At 38.2% G+C, this 7,012-nt stretch overlaps 6 non-coding genes across 6 annotated transcripts; all 6 read left to right on the top strand.

The window, feature by feature from the left end:
* Positions 1-847: 847 nt before the first annotated feature.
* LOC133955865 (U4 spliceosomal RNA) lies at positions 848-988 on the top strand. The gene has a single exon (XR_009920914.1). It is a non-coding gene; the product is annotated as a U4 spliceosomal RNA (small nuclear RNA).
* Positions 989-1,477: 489 nt separating this feature from the next.
* On the top strand, positions 1,478-1,618 carry LOC133955941 (U4 spliceosomal RNA). Its single transcript, XR_009920986.1, has one exon. It is a non-coding gene; the product is annotated as a U4 spliceosomal RNA (small nuclear RNA).
* A 503-nt stretch (positions 1,619-2,121) lies between these two features.
* Positions 2,122-2,262, top strand: LOC133956030 (U4 spliceosomal RNA). Its single transcript, XR_009921067.1, has one exon. It is a non-coding gene; the product is annotated as a U4 spliceosomal RNA (small nuclear RNA).
* Positions 2,263-2,754: 492 nt separating this feature from the next.
* Positions 2,755-2,895, top strand: LOC133956042 (U4 spliceosomal RNA). Its single transcript, XR_009921079.1, has one exon. It is a non-coding gene; the product is annotated as a U4 spliceosomal RNA (small nuclear RNA).
* A 456-nt stretch (positions 2,896-3,351) lies between these two features.
* On the top strand, positions 3,352-3,492 carry LOC133955915 (U4 spliceosomal RNA). Its single transcript, XR_009920962.1, has one exon. It is a non-coding gene; the product is annotated as a U4 spliceosomal RNA (small nuclear RNA).
* Positions 3,493-3,981: 489 nt separating this feature from the next.
* Positions 3,982-4,122, top strand: LOC133955901 (U4 spliceosomal RNA). The gene has a single exon (XR_009920948.1). It is a non-coding gene; the product is annotated as a U4 spliceosomal RNA (small nuclear RNA).
* The last annotated feature ends 2,890 nt before the right edge of the window (positions 4,123-7,012 follow it).

Genomic DNA, 7,012 nt, shown 5'->3' with positions numbered 1-7,012 from the left:
TGGCGTATACACTGAGATTTCACCAAATGTTCGGTCATGGAAATTTGGTTAAAGTTATTGAAAAGTCATTGAAAAGTCATGGAAATCCATTGGTCAATATGTGTATGAACCCTGTGTATAAGAGTTCAATAATAATTCATTAGAATGTGTTATGTTTATCATTATTTCATCAAAAGGTTATATAAGTGGAATATCAAAGGATACTCTGAGAAGTTACACAAAATGTAATTGCATGTTTCACCCTTTGGCCCAACACCTACCGCTTATTTTCGAGAGTTATTTTGCCACTAGGGGGAGTGGTTACAATCTTCCCCTACGAATTGGGACAGCCCTCGAAGAAGCCGTTCTGTCATCAGTAGTCGTCGCGAAAACCCGACACGTCATCAATACTCGACGGCATTTTAATGCAAAAAAAGACAGCGCTCGTGGTCTTGTTTGTAGGGTTGTTGTGAAAAAATGGACCACAATACGATGACGTTATATTAAACTAAGATATTACTATCATTGTCTTAATTTGTAAATCCCTATTGATGGAGAAAATACTACATTTGTCATTGATTCGCAAGGCATTCTGGGTACCCCGCCGTTTGAAGTGAGAGACTTGAAGAATGGGAGGGGTATACAGACCTATCTGTCGAATAATATAAATATGATCAAGTCCCGTTCAGTAGGGATTATATCTTTATATGTATAGTGCATATTTCATAACATACTATTCATATATATATATATTTCATCAGCAGAACGATATATAAGGACGTTGATCACGTGACACCACATGTGCTTGAAACCGTAACAGAGAGTAGTGTGGAGCGGAGTCAGACTGTGTTGAACACAATTGATCGTCAGCTTTGCGCAGTGGCAGTATCGTAGCCTATGAGGTTTATCCGAGGCGTGATTATTGCTAGTTGAAAACTTTACCCAATACCCCGCCTAGACGACTTGAAATATAGTCGGCGACGGCAATTTTTGTCGGTCTCTCAGGAGACTCCTACTTCTGTTAAAATGTAAAATCTGCTGAATATAACTTGAGCACCGAGTTGGATACACTAAGTCTTCTGGATCTTCATTATATATACGATTTATTTCTATTCACTCATTACATGTATCAGGTTTAACAAAAATGAATCCTTTATTTATTTAGCTTTCTAAAACACGACCAATTCTTAACTAAACAAGCGACTGATTAGTGGTCATAATGTCACTAATGACGGGGTCGACTCAAAACCTTTTTATTTCACTGCTTCTAAGTTTAGGAACCGTAAACAAAGACGTACCGGGCGTTACGTCATTTAACGTGGTAATGTCTTTAATTTAGATTTTTATTTGTCTACAGTTAAATGTGTAACTTGGTATGATCGTCTGTTGAAGACTTCACACATCAGACGTCACTGCTACATGAAACCACATGAGCTTTAAACCATAACAGGGAGGTGTGCGGAGCGGAGTCAGCAGGTGGTGAACGTAATTTATCGTCAGCTTTGAGCAGTGGCAGTATCGTAGCCTATGAGGTTTATCCGAGGCGTGATTATTGCTAGTTGAAAACTTTACCCAATACCCCGCCAAGACGACTTGAAATATAGTCGGCGACGGCAATTTTTGTCGGTTTCTAATGAGACTCATATATCTGTCAAAACACAAACATTACTGAATGCAAAGAGAACAATGAAATGACTACATCTTACTTTTTCTGAAACTTCTCTATATATATATGCGTGTCTTATTTCTGTTCACTAACGACAAATATCAGGTTGAACAAATATGAATTGTTTACTTATTTGGCGTTCTTAAACATGACCAGTTCTTTTCTAAGCAAGCGACTAATTTGTGGTTATAATGTCACTGATGACTCAGTCGAGTCGAAAAAGTTCTTTATTTTACTCCCTCTGAGTTTAGAGAACCCTAAACAAAGACGTACCGGGCTTGACGTAATTTACAATAGTAACCCCTTTTAATTTAGATTTTTATTTATCTACAGTTACATGTGTGTTTCTTGGTCTGATCGTCTGTTGAAGACTTCACACATCACACGTCACAGCTTAATGAAACCACATGAGCTTTAAACCATAACGGATAGGCTTGCGGAGTGGAGTCAGTTGGTGTTGAACGAATCTTATCGTCAGCTTTGCGCAGTGGCAGTATCGTAGCCTATGAGGTTTATCCGAGGCGTGATTATTGCTAGTTGAAAACTTTACCCAATACCCCGCCTAAACGACTTGAAATATAGTCGGCGACGGCAATTTTTGTTGGTCTCTAAGGAGACACATATCTGTTGATACGTAAATACTATTAAATATATTGAGATCAGTGATATAACTACGTGTGTATGTGTTATAACTTCGAAAAATAAATATAATGTATTATTTCTGTTCACTAACGACATGTATCAGGTTTAACCAATGTGAATCCTTAATTTATTTAGCTTTCTAAAACACGACCAGTTCTTTACTAAACCAGCGACTGATATGTGGTTATAATGTCACTAATGACAGGGTCCAGTCTAAACTGTTTTTTATTTTACTCCCTTTGAGTTTAGAGAACAGTGAACAAAGACGTACCGGGCTTGACGTCATCTACAGTGCCAAACTCTTTTAGTTTAGTTTTTTATTTATCTAAAGTTACATGTGTGGTCACTGGTCCGACCCGCTGTTGAAGACTTCACACGTAACTGCTACATGAAACAACATGTGCATGAAACCATAACGGATAGGCTTGCCGAGCGGAGGGAGCTGGTGTTGAACATGACTCATCACCAGCTTTGCGCAGTGGCAGTATCGTAGCCTATGAGGTTTATCCGAGGCGTGATTATTGCTAGTTGAAAACTTTACCCAATACCCCGCCTAGACGACTTGAAATATAGTCGGCGACGGCAATTTTTGTCGGTCTCTAAGGAGACTCATATAACTGTTATAAAATAAACACAAATAGATATGATTAGAGGATACATATGACAAAATTTCACTCATACATATGATTTAGTTATGCTCACTAACGATATGTATCAGGATTAACAAATATTAATCCTTCATTTATTTAGCTTTTTAAACACGACCAGTGCTCTACTAAACAAGCGACTGACTTTTGGTTATAAAGTCACTGATGACACGCTCGAGTCAAAACTGTTTTTTATTCTACCCCTTTTAGAGAACTCTAAACAAAGACGTACAGGGCTTGACGTCATCTACAGTGGCAAACGCTTATAGTTTAGTTTTTTATTTATCTAAAGTTACTTGAGTAACTTGGTGTTCGTCTGTTGAAGACTTCACTTCTACACGAAACCACATGGTCTTTAAACCATAACAGATAGGCTTGCGGAGCGGAGTCAGTGCGTGTTGAACGTGACCCATCGTCAGCTTTGCGCAGTGGCAGTATCGTAGCCTGTGAGGTTTATCCGAGGCGTGATTGTTGCTAGTTGAAAACTTTAACCAATACCCCGCCTAGACGACTTGAAATATAGTCGGCGACGGCAATTTTTGTCGGTTTCTAATGAGACTCATATAACTGTTTAAACATAAATACTACTAAATAAATCGAGACCAGCGACATGACCACGTGTGATTGTCGTATAGCTTCAATATAAAAATGACTTCTTTCTGTTCACTAACGACATATATCAGGTTTAACAAATATGTATCCATTATTTATTTAGCTTTCGAAAACACGACCAGTTCTTTACTAAACCAGCGACTGATATGTGGTTATAATGTCACTAATGACAGGGTCCAGTCTAAACTGTTTTTTATTTTACTCCCTCTGAGTTTAGAGAACAGTAAACAAAGACGTACCGGGCTTGACGTCATCTACAGTGCCAAACTCTTTTATTTTAGTTTTTTATTTATCTAAAGTTACATGTGTGGTCCCTGGTCCGATCCTCTGTTGAATACTTCACACGTAACTGCTACATGAAACAACATGTGCATGAAACCATAACGGATAGGCTTGCGGAGCGGAGTCAGTTGGTGTTGAACGTAACTTATCGTCAGCTTTGCGCAGTGGCAGTATCGTAGCCTATGAGGTTTATCCGAGGCGTGATTATTGCTAGTTGAAAACTTTACCCAATACCCCGCCTAGACGACTTGAAATATAGTCGGCGACGGCAATTTTTGTCGGTCTCCAAGGAGACTCATAAGATTGTAGAAAGTCACCAATCCTCACATAGTATCTCCACATAGGGTCTATGTGGAATCGATCTTGGAATTAAGGGCAGACTGTTGCCAGCTACTAAAGTACAGCATCTACCCTTGAATTGTAATGTTGTCCCACAAGCTACAAGTAATGTACAAAAGAGGTACTTCCAATATGGCTGCACGTACAGTTTTGCCCCCCCCCCCATTGTAAATCACTCTGTGAACAATCAATGATTAATAATGACATTTTGAAGTTCATGGTTTTTACGTGTAAGATCATAATTTGCAAACCGGGGCTGACAATTCTTCCCCAAGGCCATCACAACACGGAACTCGACAACACAGTGACCCAAACTCAAACTAACATGTACTGGTGTAATAGAGAAATGTATCTTTATTAGTATATTTATATATTTTATTCATTCTAAGTCTGTTGTTGTTTGTTTGATCCTTTTGTGTGATTGTGTGTGTTTTATGCTCCAAGTAGTGGTACTTCTGATTTCGTTGTATTCATAACTTACGATGACATAAAGGCAGAATCTGATCTCTATATGTGCATAATGAAAATTTGAATTCAATCTCAAGCATTAAGAAGACGTCAATCATTTATTTATGGATTATTTTTTTTAATCCTGAATCTGAAATTCAACTAGTGAATTTATTAAACTAATATGATAAACTTAAAGTAGGAAACAAATCTATTTCTGACTTGGAACAGAAACTGGATATACTCAAGTAAAGTACATGTACATAAAAAGTACAATACTTCAGCACACATCTTTATTCTCAACTGTTGCCCAAATCATAGTAATTAGTTCCACATACCAAGCCCAAAGTAAACTTCAAGTACATGAGTTGTCATTAGAACATCTGATTAGTGTGTACAGTGTAAAGTGAGCACAGGTCAGCTGGGGAGTGTGGAGGGAGGACACTCCTACAGCCCCCCGGACATGAGATGACCCACAATGTGAATCTGCCCTGATCCTGAAACAGCGGCAGAAACAATAATGCAGTGATGGATGAAAAATGAATGTCGCAGACTATGATCGATTTTATTTTCTGTCCTAACCCTACTGCATCGTGATGCGTCATAGAATCGAGAATTGACCACACACCTGATATTCTGTACGTGGACACATACTGATAAAAAAGTGTTGTCATCAACTATACCTTGGTCAAAGTGCAGTGTACCTACCAGAACAGCAGAGGGCACTCTGACACAGGATATGGAATAATGAATGGCAGGAGTAAATGGACTAGAGATGGCTGCTGTTTAAAATCTTCAGATAAAGATCTGTGTTATATGTTAGTAAGGTTTATTTCAAAGATATGAATCAATGAATTGTTGGTATAGTAAAGTTGGTGTTTCCCTTCAGCAGAACTTGATGGGGATTGTTGAATCATGAGCAAGTTGGTGTTCAACCGCCTTTTTCTAAACTGAGAAGTATCAGGTCATGTTTCATTAGCCTGTGGAGAAGCATGATTGCTGTGATGTCTGATTGGATGAAGGGTGGTGTTTAAAGGATTCACAGGAGAGGAGTGTTCAATCAAGTCGCTGTTCTCATTAAGCAGATGAGCTGGAAGCCTGTCGTCACCCTGTGAACACTCTGGTGAATTAGATTTCTCACACTGTCTCTACATGTTACAGTGATTTGGTTGACACGAAATAATTTGCCGTAGAAAACTGTAGTGTTGGTCAGCAGTCAGGAGTACTACTCATACTCATACTGGTACTAATCAACATAATTGGCAGTTACATTTCAACACAAACCAGTATATCACTCCATCTTTACGTTTGCTTGTTATATATATATATTATACATTATATAAATTTGAAACCTTGTATAGCGATCAATAGTATAATTTATAATCCATATCAGCAGACTTGATGTCAAATTTGTCTAAATCTACGTAAATGTTTTAATTTACCAATTCACAGGTACAATGTATTTTTTTAAACATGGTTCTGAGCGATGATGGACTTAGCTCAGATAATCTAATAACAATAGTCTGGTTTGAGAGAAATATCTATAATGTATCAGATTGAGATATTTGTAATGGGATTATTGTTATTCAGACGCTTATAATGTATAACTCCCAAACCCTGGTAATCAAACCCATGTTGAAAACATGGATCATAGGTTCAGACAAATGGAGCATTTGGGGTTCTTTGTCAAAGGTGAAACTAAGGCATGGAAGAGGGATTCATAGATTATTTACATAAATTAATCATTACGGCTTCTGCTCTTAATCTTCATCTTCACTCAGTGTGCCCCACAATGCACTTGGTTTTTACTCTGTTACCCACATCTGCCGAGCATTTATCAGTCCAATCCAAATGGAGTTCCAGGGTTAATGTAGCTTCTGTGTGGTCCTCTTGACCTGCACATGACCCACTGTTGTCCTCCTGTTAGGTTGTAATCAAGGCGCTTTATGTGAAATACCCAGGAGGTTTCTTTTGTTCCTCCGTTACACATCACGTCTCTGAAAGTCCGACCTTTCAAATCTCATTGACAGTTCTAAGTGTGATGACAAGATATGGCTTTGTTCTATATAAGCGGCAGCTGGAGGCCTGCCAAACACAAACAGATAAATTCAGAAGAATCACAGGACTAGTTCCCTGGTAACCATGTGACATTGCCAACAATTGCTATGGAAACCAATGCATTCTCTCTCTCAGGCAGCTTATACCAAATACAATGAACGTACACTAGAGGAAAATACTGGTCTACGCTAAATTGTCACTGGCTGAGCTGAGCAAGCTTTGTCGGATATTAATACTATGATAGCTTACATTTTTCACACACATAAGCAAAATTGATTAGTAAGTGCAAGGTTTTTATTTATCTATTATTTATACTTTATCAACAATCTGAGTGCAAAAG

The sequence above is a fragment of the Platichthys flesus genome, chromosome 6 (assembly GCF_949316205.1).
Source record: "Platichthys flesus chromosome 6, fPlaFle2.1, whole genome shotgun sequence".
Taxonomy (NCBI): domain Eukaryota; kingdom Metazoa; phylum Chordata; class Actinopteri; order Pleuronectiformes; family Pleuronectidae; genus Platichthys; species Platichthys flesus.
Note: the sequence above shows the minus strand (reverse complement) of the source record. Positions and strands in the feature narration are given on the sequence as shown.